The sequence below is a fragment of the Hylaeus volcanicus genome, chromosome 5 (assembly GCF_026283585.1).
Source record: "Hylaeus volcanicus isolate JK05 chromosome 5, UHH_iyHylVolc1.0_haploid, whole genome shotgun sequence".
In the NCBI taxonomy this organism is placed as follows: domain Eukaryota; kingdom Metazoa; phylum Arthropoda; class Insecta; order Hymenoptera; family Colletidae; genus Hylaeus; species Hylaeus volcanicus.
Window position 1 is genome coordinate 5,554,076 of NC_071980.1, and position 16,600 is coordinate 5,570,675.

Below are 16,600 nucleotides of genomic sequence, written 5' to 3' on the forward strand. Positions count from 1 at the left end.
ACATTACAATTAACATTCATTCAACATTCACATTACAACATATTACACATATCGATGTCGTTTGAATAAATACTTATTAGATTAATCACTCAACTAAGTGTTTCAAATAGAGAAATTCATAATGCTCCAAATTCTGATTAGCTTCAAACATTTGCATATCGATGCCGCCTAAATAAATATTTATTAGATTGTCCTTATTCGTGCACACGAAGAAAGATCAGTTTTTCTCGAAAAGTACAAAATTAGAATTTTTTTTTTCATAGTAATTTAAAAAAAAAAATAATTCAGGTCTGAGTGGTGCACTAGGCGTTATAGTCAAGTTGGCACACGAAACGTGTTGGCACTCGACGTGATCGTAAAGCTGACACCTATGTCCGTTTCATCGTGCGATTCGTATCTCGCGAAGCTCGCGGACCGAAAGTATGCTCGCTCTTATTCGCGACAAGGAGTGAAAGTTAGAGATAATTAATTTCGCGGTAAAACGCGCTACCGAGCTGTAAGAGATTTCCATCTACGGATAACCGATTGGGAGTATCCGTTCGGTTGCAAACCAGTTCTTGCCTCGACGTCTCGCCGCGAGTTTAATTTTAATATTTGAACAGTTTCGTGCGCGACGGAAAAGTCCAATCGGATAGAAGGTGGTTCGACGTGCAAGCGTGAACGGACTTTAATTCTCATAGATCGCGATTTTTACGGGGATATCAAATTGAAATCTCACGGGAACCGGTATTTATCGACGCGGCGAGGTATTAATGTGACTCTGGGTAACCTTGAACCCGCGGGTCGTTGTATTCGTCTCGCGAGCTTGTTGAAAAATCTAGGGTGATCCACGAAATTTTACCATGTTGATTTACTTCTAATGTATGCACTGTATTTTATACAGTAGCTTGTTCAAACAATTTTCTGGACAAAAGTTGCACGATTCGAAGGCGCACATCGGGCAGTGCGCATCCTTTATTTATAAGTGGAGGATGTTTTGGAAATCTCAAAGTCGAAGGGAAAATTTTTACTTAGAATTAAGTAATTCTACATTCTTTGATATCGTCTTAAGGATTCAGGTAGCAGACGTTCATTTAGACTCTTCATTAACCTGTCGATCCGTTTAATTAATCATCTGTGATCCTACAGGCTTCGTGTTATAAATTTGACTTTCACTCGATCGCACTACTTTCACCTGGAGCTCCCGGACGGAAGAAAATTTCGAAATGAAAAATCTCACGGATTATCGCGGCGTCGAAGACGTAGAAGTTGTCGAATAAAAAAAGGTCTTTATGGTCTTCCTTTTTACTTCGACACAAGGACAAACTATGGAAACAGGCCACCTGAATAATTTCTTTATCTCGAAACATAGAAATACATGTTTCTGGTGGAACTTGTTTTATTTCGAAGTGGACACCGTTTGCTGCCATTTTTTGTTACGATTTTAACACCAGGAGGAAGCGCCAGGGTCAGTCGAAGGTTACCAAACATCTTTTTAACTGGACACCTATACAACTTTTTATTTGGCTCCTCATTAAGGCTCGCAAGCATTAACAAAAAAACATTACAAAATTTGCACCGCAATGCCCAGATGTCTTACGTTTTTGCCGAAAATAAATATTTTCATTTGTGCATAACCTTCGATAGCCTTGAGTAGCCTTCACCTGTAGATATTACTTTGAATTCAAAATAATTAGACTAGAATAATTAGTCTAGACTTGTTTTTGACTCATAAGGATAATCTTATGGATGTTCTAAATGGATTAAAAATGACGAGTAGTCTTGAACTGTTTTCGGTACATCCACTTGGATAAAAAAAGTACGATCCTACGGAATTTCTATTTCCTCTATGTCTAAGATAAGGAAGTTAATCGGATGGTCTGTCTCATTCACTCCGTGTAAATGAGTTCATAAAATCAAGTAATTGATACAAGCTTTCCAGTCCTGTATTAAACTGGTTATCCTCCAAAGCTACAGATTACAACGAGGTTAATGACTTTGAAAGTCGGAGCACTTTAAAATACGGCAGGGCTTACGTAAGTTGACGGAAGTGTGATCCAGGAAGCCATGGACGTCTTGTCCAATGTATCTCGATAATGTTTGGCGAACGATCGATTCTGCGTAAATCGCTTCACCTACCCCTCTCGAGCATCGTTGTTTTATACACAGCGATCGAGCAAAATGTTTCCTTTTCTTCTGTTTTCGGAAGATTAAACTCCACGATACAACGTACCATTATACTCCAGGAATAATCCAATTCCGCCACATCGAACACAAAGCATATTTAAGCCCCGTTGTATGCGCAACGCGTTACTCGATGTTATAGCCATTTAGAATAGCTTAAGGTCATTTGTATAAAGCGAGAATTTACAATGCGGTGGAAGCTTCGGGGGTGTCCTTCGCGAAAAGATGGAACAAGGTCGGGCCGAGACGTAAATCCTAAGGTTGACTAGATAACACGTTAACGCTTCCGGATGAAAAAGTTGCCTAATTTGTTCTGTTCGCAAGGAAGCAGCGATTTACCTTCGATTCTCGAGGCAACTCTATTTTGTGATATTTTGTGGATTTATTTAATGGAGGATTTTAATGAAACTTTGCTTGATCGTTCTTTGATCGAATGTAAATCATACGAATCTATTTCGATTTAAATCGACCACCCCAGTTTTATGAAAGCCGATACAAAGATTTCGTATTTTCAACGCAGACCCTGACGAAACATACGTTTTCACTGCAATTTAATCGATGAATTAATTTATCTGTTAATCGTGCCACGTGTTGTTCGGTTCACGTTGCCGCGGCTCGCCATTGTGGACATTCTGTTTATATTCGATGACATTCATAACAGCGGACAGTGTTTATCCGATTCTCGTAAGCTGTTACGACTGTTTCATATTACTCTCGGTATTTTTATTAATTCCATTTTTTTTCCTTTCTTTTTTTTTTTAAGGATTTAAACCCTTCTGGGTTTATTTTACTTTACAGGAATAATACAATCGAATACCATAGTACATAATACGTTAGTAATACCATAAGGATACATATGATACATATAATATAATACAAGTAAATAAAATAGCAAGGTCCGTCGACACTAAATGTGTAAATTACAATTTTTGAAAAAGGAATTGATACTTATACAAGCTTTAACATTAGGCTTCGCTATGAGTGTGTCTATATCAAGAGGTAGTTGACGGCCCATACTAAGTAGGGAATTCGTTAGTTTACGTCTTTGTGCATTATACAATTCGCATCGCCATACTATGTGATCAAGAGTTTCGCATCCCTGACCACATTCACATTGAGATTACATATGATTACATTTACATTTACATTTACATTTACATTGAGATTAACTCCATTTATCGGTTCCATGATTAATTTTCCCAGTTTGGCTATTGTGTGTAAATATTCGATGAATATAGTTCGATTACTTGGAGGTTTGGCCACTATTTATATACCATCCGAATACTTGAATACTATTTGCAACATATCGCGTAGGGAATCTATATCTTCGAGGACTAACTATGCGACGCGTTTTCTCGTACGTTATCTCGAACCGTGGCAGTGTATTCCTAACATAACAGGAACAGTCGCAATCTCAGTCTCATGGCGACACCGGCATTACTCTCTGTCAGAGCCAAGCGTTGCATTTAATCGAGACTCGCGTAATTTATGCACTTCTTACACGACCCTTCGTCGTCATCCGCTTGAAAACTGCCCCGAGGGAACCAGTTCTTCCGTTTTGTACACTACGACCGAAATACGATAGTTGATACCTGGTCCGATTAGGGGACGCTCCTCTGCTCGCGAGCTAAGTCTTATAAATACCGCGCGCAAACAAGAGATTCAACGATAGCGGACAACCTTCCGACATACGCAGATAACAGGTGGCGCGAAAATACATAATTACTAACAGGTTGCTTGCTTAGTGATTGAGTCCAAGATCCTGGGGCTTATCGACGCGTATTACCCAGTTATGATAATGACGACGACGCGGCGTACGTCGATGAACCTTTGTTCTCTGAACTCGAGCAATCGTTAGAATGTATTTTTATAAGCCTTATTCAGCTCCAGAATCCAAATTTATTGCTAGAATCAGTATTTGTTTGCCAAATGAACGCTAAGTACGCCAGTAGAGCCGAGACTGCTCGATCTCTGTATTCGAATACTATCACTGCTAGCGCCACATCGACACAACGTCGACGATCATGAACTTTAAGGAGAAGTCATGACTCAGTCTTCGCAAGACCTTTCAATTTGGTTAATTGTCCCATGGGGTCAACTCGATTACACGAGGTCACTCGTTTGACCGAGAATTTCTTCTCGTCTTACTTCACTTTCCTTCGTCCTCGTCTGCTGTTTCTGGCTCAAACGGCGGCCCAATTATTCGTCAATTTCCGGTTGCAATTAGAACCGACGATGAAATAATGAAATCAAGTCAACAGGCGAATATGGAAGTATTCGAATAGTATTCAAATAGTACTGGAACTTGTATTACGTTTAAAGGTCGATTCAGACTATACGACACGGACCGGCAACGACACGTACCGGCACCGACACGACAAAACATTAAAACGTTTTAAGTTTAAGCGTTTTAATGGAACTATTCACACTTAACAGACACCGACCCGTACGTTCCGTCAACGGGAATACTGTGAATAGTTCCATTAAAACGCTTAAACTTAAAACGTTTTAACGTTTCGTCGTGTCGGTGCCGGTACGTGTCGTTGCCGGAACGTGACGGTCCGTGTCGTATAGTCCGAATCGACCTTAATTGTGATTATTTTCATTAAAAGTACTCGACACTCCGATAGCGCAACATAAAAAATTAATTTATCTCGATAGTCTCCCCTAAGCGCAACTCAAATAAATTTGAAGCGGTCTCACTTGCCAAGGGTTCAAGCTTCTGTTATCGTTATTGTTATGGTTATCCAATACCTACCTGCGATTGCCAACGTCACGCTATCGTGTTCGAGCGGATTAAAACCTTATTGACGTACTTGATATTCACTCTCAACGTATCCTATAATGAGAAACATTGAATAACAGTAACACGACAACAACGCATTTGCAAATCTCTGTTTACGCTTCTCGAAGTTGAACGGAATTGTGGAACTGAAATACTGTACTCGATATGAATTAATTTTAAAGTTAAATTGAATTTGGATTATGCATTATTCAGAGAGGAACGCGGATGGTATTGTTCAGAATTTTTAGTACGCTATTGCAACTATCGTGGCTAAAAGGGAATCCGTAAACAGTGGCATCTATTGGCTGCTGTGTCGCCTTGTCACGTAGTTGGATCTACTTTGCCTCCGTTCTTGGCACGTAACTACTAATTGTAAGACCGTCGTACACAAACGTTGTTTGAGGTCGGGCCTCTGTCTGGCGTTTGTTTACAGTGTCATGGAAACCTGGTTCACATAATACCTTTACTTCGAAGGACTTATTGGAACAGTATTTCTCAGCTTCCGCTGATAATCCTCTCCAATGGTAATCCTGAACGATTATTTAACTATTCGAACGTTTCAACTCATCTACCTTCAAGAACGGAAAAATTTCGGTCTTCTATGATTATGACGTCTCTCCTCATCTGGATCAACATTTGTAAATACTACTTAGTGCTACACCTCGTCATTTTTTATGCACAGTAATCTACGATAATAACAAGTATTAATTGCTACCGGTGGGATCACGTTCCATTCGTCGTTGAATATGTATATCAGTCGATTGCGTACTCAATTCCCCGGCGAATATTGGCTATTACCTGCACATGTAGTTTTTACATTATGTTAAACATTGTTAAATGATAAGAGATACTAGAATTTTGAATAAATATCCATAATTTCTCGATCTATCACACGGTCAGGGCAGGCGCGGGAGGAGTACTTGCTCCTCAGCGTAATATCATAATCGTAAATAATGTTTACGTTTTTCAAACAGTTTTATGCGGTTCAAGTACTTTTAAGTAATCCTTATATATCGTTGCAAACTCGTTTTGAAAATCACTGATGATACTGATAAAAATTGCTTGAATAGTGGTATCACAATTTCAATGTTCAATATTCGAATACCATTACTGCAATATTTGAGTACTGAACACCATTGCTTCACACTGTAATATTGTAACATTATTGGTATTCGAAAACCGTTCTTGGAATACCTGAGTAGTATCTGTTCGAATAACAATATTCAGTTTCATTCGCGTACTATGCTTCCAATAAAACGAATCATGCTTGGAAGATCGTTATGTTTGCTCAGAAGTGTCCCCAGTATCGATATCCGTTTTCGAGCGATCGAATTTAGTGACTCCGAATGATTCGGTATTTTGCAAACTAAGTGAAAATCGTCGTTTCTATTTTAACATTCAGCTGGGCACCTCTCGTCGTTTCTACGTGCAACGCAGCGTATCCTCGCGTGATATTCCGCACGCAGCGCTCGACTGTTTCGCGATTTCGTGGTTTTGCAATGATACTTGTATTAACGGGCACTCAGGTGAACGCACTCCGCGTGCGCACGGCGGGAATTAATTACAATCGGTCGGCAGTGATTAAGCAGGCGGTGAAACAATGAAAAATACATGAGAAAAGAAAAACTAGGCGTGACCGTGTCGATGAAAAATGAGGGGGAAAAATGATTAAAATTGCGCAAAGTCGTGGTTCCATGACGATGCTCGTGTATCTGCCCGCTTAATTGCATCGGACGATAAACAAGAAATTTAAAATCAATTTCTAGTTTCATCATTCAAACGGTCGGTCGGTGGAAAATAATTGGTCGGTAATGTCTTTCTAAACAGTTTATTCGTACCTCTCCATCGTTAAATTTTATGGTCTTCTTTCGATGGTTCACAATTACTCGATTTCGTAATGTAATTAACGGAAACGTGTTTGTTGAGGAATGTTATGGCCGTTTAACCCAGTGGCAATCAGGGCATGGTGAACATTTTTGTTTCGGGTAATCGAATACATAGCTGTAGTTCGAATTCGTATTTAGAAGAGACTGGTAGACGTCTTCGAAACAGGAGGAACTCGGGATTGGGAGTGATGCCCCGCGCGCGCTTTCACCAAATTATAAATGACGTACGGCGAAAGTTGTTATCCTTTATGTCGTCGTGTAAAATTCAGTCGTCGATTATGTAACGTTCACGGGAGCTTTCTTTCGAGGAATTCATTTCTTTGTTTGCATACTTTGTGCATCGAGCCACGTACTCTTTGCCAGCTGAACGCCACGTGCGGATGGATGCTAGCGAATATCAGGGACGCGTGGCTAGATTTAGCGCCTTTTGTATTTCTCGATCGCAGTGCTCACGGTTATTCTGGAATCTCGCCTATTCAGGTTGAAGCTGAGACTGTTCGTATAAATTAAACTCATTAACGCTAAATCTGTCAAGCAGGTGCATATTGGAATATTATATTACTATTGGGCATCGAATACTGGTATTCAAGCATTCGAATATTCGAATACGTCCAAATACCATTATTGAATACTTAAGTAAGATAGATTTAGATTGGTGTTAGAATTGATTTCAATATCATGTCAGTTCCAAGGACTGAAATTGAGATCTGGATAGAAGGGATTTTACTGAATTCTTTTTGTAAATCTTCGAGAGGCAGGAAGTTCGATAATTCAACAAATAAATCGAAGTCAACTCGAAGCTGCGCGAATCGTCACTTGACGACTCGAATTCATATAAATTGACCTCTGCAATTCGAAACACAATTCGCCGATTTCTAACGGCCTAGACACCAATCGACTGTAATTTGTTTCTAGTTCCTTTACATTGTGTTGTCTGTGATAGCCACAGAGTCCATAATCGTGTTGCCGTCAATTTTCCGCTTTGGTAAAAATCCATGGATTTACAATTGTCGAGCACATGAAAGTAGAAAAAGGTTATATAATGATACAATATTTTATATACAATTTTATATCCTATTTTGAAGAGATTGTTTTTGCTTTTCCATACCCTTCAAGATATCATTAGGTTCAGTGTTAAGAAAATTCATATTCAACTCGAAAACAAAACATCATGAAATAAATGCTCAGATATCTCCCTATACAGCTTGAATTGTTCTATTAATTCTAGCACTAGCATTCTTCGCACTAGTTTCAATGCAATCATATTCGATAACGTTCTTCTTTTTCTTCGAATTCTATTCGCTCTATAGAGGTGCAACGCGTCACTGCGTATCGAGGATGCTGTGCACGCAGCGCGTCTCATTCATTCCACTCGAGTTAAAAAAACATAGAAAGAAAAAATGAAAAAAAAAAGAAAGAAAAGAAATATAGTCTTGATGGTATCAGTTCCACCACCGTTGTTCCTGGTCGCGCAAACTCACACCACTGTCCCGCGCAATTTAGCAAGGTGCACGGTGCGCGTATACGTGCAAGGTGGTCAGTCGTCGACCAATCGCGTGGCGCGTGGTAGGCGCCGTTCGTAGTGAAACGGTGACGTCTCTCGCGAGCGGATCAGACGCGCCAGTCGGTGCTTGAGCGTCCCACGCGTAACTTGTGCCGGTGAACTCTGTCGCGGGAGTCGATTCACGGTTTACCGCGAACAACAGTTTTGTGATCGCTGCCGAACTACCCAGTGCCATAATCTGCGACACGACTGGTAGGCGATCTCTTACTATTAATAGCGAACATAATACAGGGAATAGTTCATTTTTGCAACACTAAACCTGCCACGATCGGTCAAATGACAATTCTCAAACTTTTGTGTACAGTTATCACGTACGGTATTTTTGCATTCAATTGAAAAAAGTGTATGTAAGATCAGTTACTTGATTGGTGGAGATAGGTTTAGTGTCGATTATTTGGTAGCGATATGTACAAGAAATTGAAACTATTTATCAAAGTTATATTTATCTGACGATGTATCGACACATCGCGTCATTTACATTCGCATTTAAAATTAATTTAATACCGCGTAGTTAATTTCTTTGATAAGAAACGAGGGAACATTTCGTTTCTCTACGTGTTAAAGTTTCGTGTGCTTAAGTATTAATTATTGGGACATTTACCTTACGTCACTTATTATATACACTCTCTTCTAGATAGGAAAAATATAACGTCGAATAACGGAGTAACGATGTCGATCATTATCGAGTAATTATGTGTCAATTGGGGATGATTGGTTTACTTGGAGAGGATGGAATTGGGAGCCGAAACGTAACGAAATTGGGGTACAGGAATTTATTTTTTCGTACGATAAGAAATCATTGATCCGAGGCGACGTAAACGATCGAATTACATCGGGTGTAATATGTAATTAGTCGATTGACATTCATTTAGAGGCGCGATAGAAGAATACTGACAGATGATAGCAAAAATGCCAGATATGAACGCGTGTTACTGTTATCGATCTAAAAATAGTTTCGGAGCGAAAATTGAAGGAGTTATCGCGTTTTCGTTTCTGCACCATCTGTTCCGCAAACCATGTTTGATGTTAATCTATTTAACTACAGAAATACATCATCTAGATCAGATTTATTCGGATGATAAAAAGAGATTTGTAATTACAGTAGATAGAAACGTATTTGCATCGTGTAATAATCGTTGAATATGAGAATAAAGTCTTTGATTCGAAGAAATAAAAAGTAAACTGTATGGATAAAATTTCGGAACTCAGGAAATTGATAAAACTGAATTGAATTTCAAGGTACCATGCTCCGGCTCGCATTGCATGCAATTTTAATAAAACTGAATGAACAGAGTGAATCATGGCTACAGTTTTACATTGCGTCGTTTAAATATGCGCATACTGAAAGCTAGGCTCTCAGCTGATGCCAATTTGTCTTCTAAAAATTATTAATGGCCACATCGATAGCTTCTCCGTATTGGAACCGATCTATTTTCGCTAATATTTCACTGCCTCGAACGAGATTTTTCAAGGGGAACCTTTCCTGCAGCAATATTATTGTTGGAACTTGTAAATTCCTCGATGATACTTATTCATTTGTTTCCGATGGAAAGGTTCGTTTAAATACAAAGTAATTTCGGATTATAGATTTATTAGACTTCCTTATCTATATTAAACTGATTAACGTTATTAGAGTTTGCCGACCACTTATCGCGAGTTCTGATTTCCTAGTCAGATAAATAAAGAAAAAATTTAGCGTAAATCCTCGCTTTAATTTGACAAACTTTTAAATAATGCTAAAAATTTAAACATCCGAAACACCATTAGTGTTGCGCAATCACGGGCAACCTCAAACGAGGACACTTTTTATCGATTGGCGGGTCGTTAAACTATCAACGTCCTCATACGCGAAATACAAAATTTTACGTCTATTAAATTCCTCGTATTTTCTATTTCGAATTCACGGTCTTGACCTTTTCGAAACGCTGCGACTTTGATGTTCCAGCAGGCATCACGGATGAACACTTTGAGACAGACGTAGGAACTATTAGAACGAATCCCAGGAGACCGTATCAGCTGATCTGACCTTCTCCCCGTTGAAATTCTCCAGGAATTACAGAAACGCGTAAACAATCTGTGCAATGCAATTAGAAATTCACCGGAAGCGTTAAATACTGCGGAGTAACGCAATCACTTAAACGATTGTTATCTGAATACCTTCTTTTCTGGGTGAAAAATAGATTCTCTTTGGTTAATATCCTTTCTGATTAAAATCTTTAAAATATTGAACAAATTACAAAATTGCCAAATTATAACAGTTTATATTGCAGACAGGTTGACGAACAAGAAACTTTAAAGATGTATTCTTTTCTTTCGAGTAAAGCAAATGTGTATATATATTTTTTATATTCCGTACGTAGAATATTATAACCAATTGAACGGGATCATTGTAAATTTAAGTCAACTACTCCGATTGCAAAGAATTATGAAAATTGCTTGGAAAAATAGAGGACTCCCTCAAGAGTTTATTTCATCTTTGAATCATTTCTCATCGCGATTGAGAACTTAATATCGCTGGTTGGAGCTTCGTTGTTCCAACACGTTTTGATTAACATTGTCACGTGGACATCTGTGCGTCTGGGGGCGAGAAATATCTGCGTTAGCACGTGGGGTCCTCGATTACCCCAGTTTAGAACGGGTGGCGCGAATGAAATCGTTTCTCGTTACACAACGTTCTCTGCGAGATTATAACTACGTTATATCTCTAGAAATACATAATAATTTCGTAGCGTTTATTCTTACATCTCTGCCTTCGAATAAGAATTAAGTGTTATCCGAATAAATCCGACTCCGATTACTTGAGAAGCTCGCGAATAAAGAATAAAGAACGAATAAAGAATGACTCCGAGAATACAGAAAGGCTGTCGGTTAGTCGCGAATAAATCGCGGGATTTGTTCTTCGTTCTGTTCTGAGAATAAATTTCGTCCATCTCTGGCTGGTGCGAGATCGAAAGCGATCGCGTGTGCGCAACTCGCGAGTTAAGCAGGGAATCAGCTTCGTCGGGTTCCAATTAATAATCGCTGAAAAGACGTACGACGGTTTGGAATTACACTCGAGGAGAGAACGTCGGATGGGAATGGATACGGGAGCGATGATTATTAAGCGTTTGATGCGCTGGTTGTGACTGAAATAGAATCTGATGATACTCCGTGGCCCGTTCTTCCCGCCTGAACGCTTAATTTCGCCATTATCCGCGTATCCCGCGGAGGGTGCATCTCTTATTGGCGCAATAAGACGTACGAAACGGTTCGCATGTGGTTTTCCGAAAAGGACATTAAGATTTTGTTTTTCAATCAAATACGATATTCGAGTACCATTACGCGGATATTTTATTTTGCTCTTAAGAAGCAGAACCTAAAGACTTCTCGGAAAACCTTTTGTAAATAAAGACACTCGATTCGATCACCGCGTCGTTAGATGCCGTTAGAGTCTAGCTTGCACACTTGCACGTATTTCGCGATAATCCGCGTCCGTCTGCTAATAACGATCCCGAAACGCGATGATAAACCGCCTAATTGTAACGGGGCGGAGAGATCGTCGCATAATTTGTTACGCTGCGCAGTCAGTGGAATCGGTACGCAGTGACCACTGCGAAAAATATTCCCGGATAATTTCGCGCATACCGGCGAGTTTCATGCAGATGATTTCTGCCTTACGTCACTGGCCGCGATGTAATTAACCGCGGAAGTTAACGAGCGGCGATCATCGAGCTGAAGCGCACGGGGAGCGTCGTCGGATCGAAAATTCACCGGGAACTGCGGCCGGATTTATTCAAATATTTTTTAACCTTTTCAACGGCTGTCGCTAACATATTAATATTTCAGCAATCGATTATGAATACTTAAATATTTACTATTCGAGTATTTCGATACCACTATGTATCGCTATTAGTAGACCGTGAATCTTTATGCAAAATAAAATCTTCGCGAACGTGCCTACAAAAATCGAACCTATATAGGAATTTATTTTATTCTGCAAATGTTAAAGCATGAACATTTACTTTCAATCTTTCTTATATTCTTCCATATTGTTTGCATTTTGTAGGTTCTTGCGCATTCAAATTTCCTATAAATGCATCAAGATCCGCAGTCTAATTATTAGGTATCATTACTCTGTAATCGCTATTCGAATATTTAAGTATTCGAATACTACTACTCAATTATTCGAGTATTTTAATACTGTCACTTTTCCAATGAAAGCCTTCTCCCCATCTCGAATCATCATTTCCGAAATATTGCAATATCAGTACCATTACTTGAAAGGCATTCCTCACTTGCTTAACCTTTATTCGTTATTGACTTAAAGATCTCGCAACGTACCGAGAAAAGATAGAAATGCGCGGAAGTATATTCATAGAGCCTCAGCCTTGAAATATCAGTTACGATGTGATGTCGAAGCTCGATATTCTGGAAAGGGATGCAATAATATCCTAGATGGACCGAAATATATTTACGGAGTAGACAAACACCGCGCGCTAATATTAACGGTCTCGCGTAAGTGCAGAATAAATCAAACGGAGTTATCTATCCTATAAATAGCGGAATCAGGGAAACCATAGAAATGCCTTTTTATGTACGACGGAAGGTGTAAAACAAACGAGGCATCCTGATAACGTTTTCACGATGCCTCTAATAATATCTGATACGAGAGCGGTAATTATAGTCCGGTGAGACGTAAACATACTTAAACTTAATCCCGGTGTATGAAGTGGCTCGTTTATCATTTGCACCTAAAATACTCCTGTTGGTGATAGCGGAAGAAAGAAATCGATTAACGGGAAATTCGCGGGGTCGAAAATGGGCGAACGCGACGAGGGAAAAACAAATTGCATTCAAGATCGTCGAAGATCAACACGCGTTAATCTCAATCGAGAACTGATAAATGACTTGACACTGACCGTCGAGGAGATCGTTTCAAGCTCACGAGGTGATGGGACGATGTACTCGTTGTCTAAACAAAACCATAGAATACTATACGACAATGTAATTAATAGAAAGCTCGTGTGAATAATGGAATGCGTGAATAATTCATTAAGTTGGATGTTTAAACAGACATTACATCATGTTGGTTATTTTCATGTTGCGCAGAGAATATTCGAGTATTACAATACCACTATTCGAGTATCATTCGAATACTTGAGTATTAGAGCACAACTATTTGAACGAGTGTTAGAAGTGAACAGAAAACCGCTTGTTATGAATAACAAATTAGATTCTTGCAATTTTCTACATTCCTTACGGGAGTAATTGATTATTCGCACGTGAATAGAATTGCGCAAAGAGTCGTCCTAAATTTCGCGTGATATCAATGGCGAGAGGGGGGCGGGGAGAGAGAGAGAGAGAGAACCGGTGGCGCTTTTCTATGGCACACTTCTTAGACGGAAAAATCGCGAGTCGGTCGACGGTGAATTTCGATCTTCCGGTGGGTACTAGCTGGACAAGTTGCAATGGGGAACCGTTACGTCGGCGAGACGAAGCAAAATGCAGAGGAAATCGCGAAAAAGCTACGCGCCAAGGCTCGCTGGCAGCCGGCGCAACGCTCGTAAAGTCAAGTTTACGGTAGACTGACAACGAGATAAGGACTTTGCACAACAGTTATGCCCGCTATTTCTCGCGTCCCACGAAGGGGTAGGGAAAAAGATCCTTGCCTAGTCGCGGAATCGTACTCTCGCAAACTATTTTAATTTAAACGAGAAATTTTGATACTTTGGAAGATACTCCGATACTCGAATAATTCAACAGTGACGTGTTATTCAAAACAATATTTCAAATTTTACTTCATACTTATTTTCATATCTGTAAACACTCTTTAAATAACATTATTTGATATCTTATTTTGTTTTATAACTGAAATAGTTGCGTATACAAGTACATGTTAGCTACTTTTTTACTTTCGTTTCAATTATTTGCCCAGGTCTGGTCGGAGCAAAATTGGAGCACACTTATATAAGTATTTCATTTTCTTTTATCGATAGTTTTCATTCCCGTTCGAAAGCTAATAGGAGCAAACTCGTTACGCGAAACGAACAAAGAAATGGCTCACTGTCAATACGCCCCAGATAACCCACCTAGCGAAATGTTCATATACCGTTAACCAAGTGTGTAATGTACGTAAGCACGAATAGCAACTTTCCGATACACGTTACCTGCATGATCTTTCGATGCGTGCGAGGCTTCCTTCGTAAACGGGATCTTTACGAGAAAGTGTATGGTTCCGCGGGAAAGAATGTTCAAACATCCCGATACCAAAAATTGTCGTTTGTACTCGAATAGTATTCGGAAGCTCAAGTATTCGTATCCTACACATGTTTGAATCACGCTACAGTATTCCAGTATTCGAATATCCAGAAATTGGAAAATTACCCGCAGTTAGAAATAGTAGCAGAAATTTATTCTAAAATAGAAAACCGGAACATGGCGAGCCACGCAACCGAAACAATCGTGTATCTTCGCGTGGGACGCAAAGACACATTATCCAATTATTACAATTTAGAGTCAACAGGATTAGTAACGCGTGCGGCCGTCCGATTAGCATCGGAATGGAACGCATCGAGCAACGATGATTAACAATTCCTAAGATCGAGTTGATGAGGAGAAGCGCAATTGAAAAAGTTACGCGGCGTAGGAGCGGGCGGTACGAAAGTAATTAAATTAATTGCCGCGGTAAGACTTATACGGTAATTTATTTTCCTCGAGAGAAAGAAATGGAGAAAAGAAAGAAAAAAATCGTTCTCCCTCGCGCCGAGACGTCGTCTCAGCGTTTTTACCTTTCTGAAAAGCGTATAAAAGAGCGCGCGGTGGGGACGGAAAAACGTCTCGATTCCGCCGTCGAATTATTCGTGCCATTAAGCATGGTCATTATGACCGCCGAGAAAACCTCTCGTCCTGCGCGGATAAATTTAATTATCGACCCATTAATCTCCACGATTTCATCTTCTCGTTCCTCGTCTCGTCGCTGCATGGATGAGTTCGGTTTAGACCAGAGTCATCAAATTTTTTTTAAAACGATGGAGTCCACGTCCACGTTTTCAGCAAAGGGGTATTCCCACATTGTTGCGATCGAAGATATCGATAGACGCGCAACGATTGTTCGCGGCGAAGAATGCGGGAAATAAAACTAGCCGTAAACAGCGACGGTGATCGTAAAAATGATCGCGAAGCAGGGAGTAAAAAGCGTCGTAAAGTACATGTAACCGTGCGAGAAATCTATGACTTGGCGTGGAATTGCCACTGTCTTCGCGATTGTAACGTTGAAAACGCGACCTAACGCGATTCTCGAACGTTATAGTTCCGAAGATAGATAAATATTTCAACTTCGTAAATATATAAAATAGTCTTTCTCTAGGCATCGTTATTGACATTCTAAATCGCGACAAAACGATAACGCATTACTGTTGACTCGTTCTGAGACGTCTTTCAGCCCAAGACACGTAGATATATCTCGCGATCTCTCATCGCACACACGTTTGCTCCACTTTTCGCGTACGACGGTTCAGGTAATACCTGTTTTCAGCGAAAAGGAGCACCAAAATCACGGGGAATCTCTTAACCTTTCGCAGATTTTTTTCGTTTGCTTCGTTTTGCTTTGCCGACGACGGGAAGAGAAATACACAGTGTTGCGAATACACAGGGGTGAAAATCGCAAGACGTAATTTGCGCAGCTGCGGCGACGATCGTCCTTTAATCTAATGCCCCAACGATCGATTAATGATTGGGAAAACGATCGCGTCTGGTAGCTCGTATACGCGCGGCGCGCTGGTGCATTATGCATTAACAACACGAACACACGGCGGAGATGGACCAGCGCCACGGGACGCTGTATTACGCATTTTTCTCAATTGCACCAGAAGCTCTCACACCGGGCTCCCTCAGATCTCGGGATGATATTTTGGAAAAATGCTTCGTGTAATAGAATACTCTTGTATTCGAATACTTGCATTCTCGACATGCGTCGATCATCCGTAGTTTTAGTGTTAGGCTATTTGTTTTTCCGATTTGGAAATAGCTAATAGTTGTGAAGTATTTTGATATACAAGTAATTCGTGTTTAAATTTTAAAAAAACATTGAACTATCGTAGTTGGATACAAGTTTTTTTTAAACACACACATATTTGAAAAAAAAAACAGTTTTACATTACATTCAAAGAAATAAGAGTTGAATTACGTTCTGGAGAGTATGCTGAAGATGTTCGTTTACCGAGA

General features: G+C 39.8%; 1 protein-coding gene across 2 annotated transcripts in view; it reads left to right on the forward strand.

The window, feature by feature from the left end:
* LOC128876341 (uncharacterized) overlaps positions 1 to 16,600 on the forward strand; it is a 50,682-nt gene that overhangs the window by 1,182 nt on the left and 32,900 nt on the right. The window contains exon 1 of one of the 2 annotated variants that reach the window (XM_054122612.1): positions 8,059 to 8,590. The exons of the other annotated variant lie outside the window; for it this stretch is intronic. The gene's annotated coding sequence lies outside the window, so the exon portion shown is untranslated. Of the gene's footprint in view, positions 1 to 8,058; positions 8,591 to 16,600 lie in introns of those variants that run through there. 2 annotated transcript variants of the gene reach the window in all.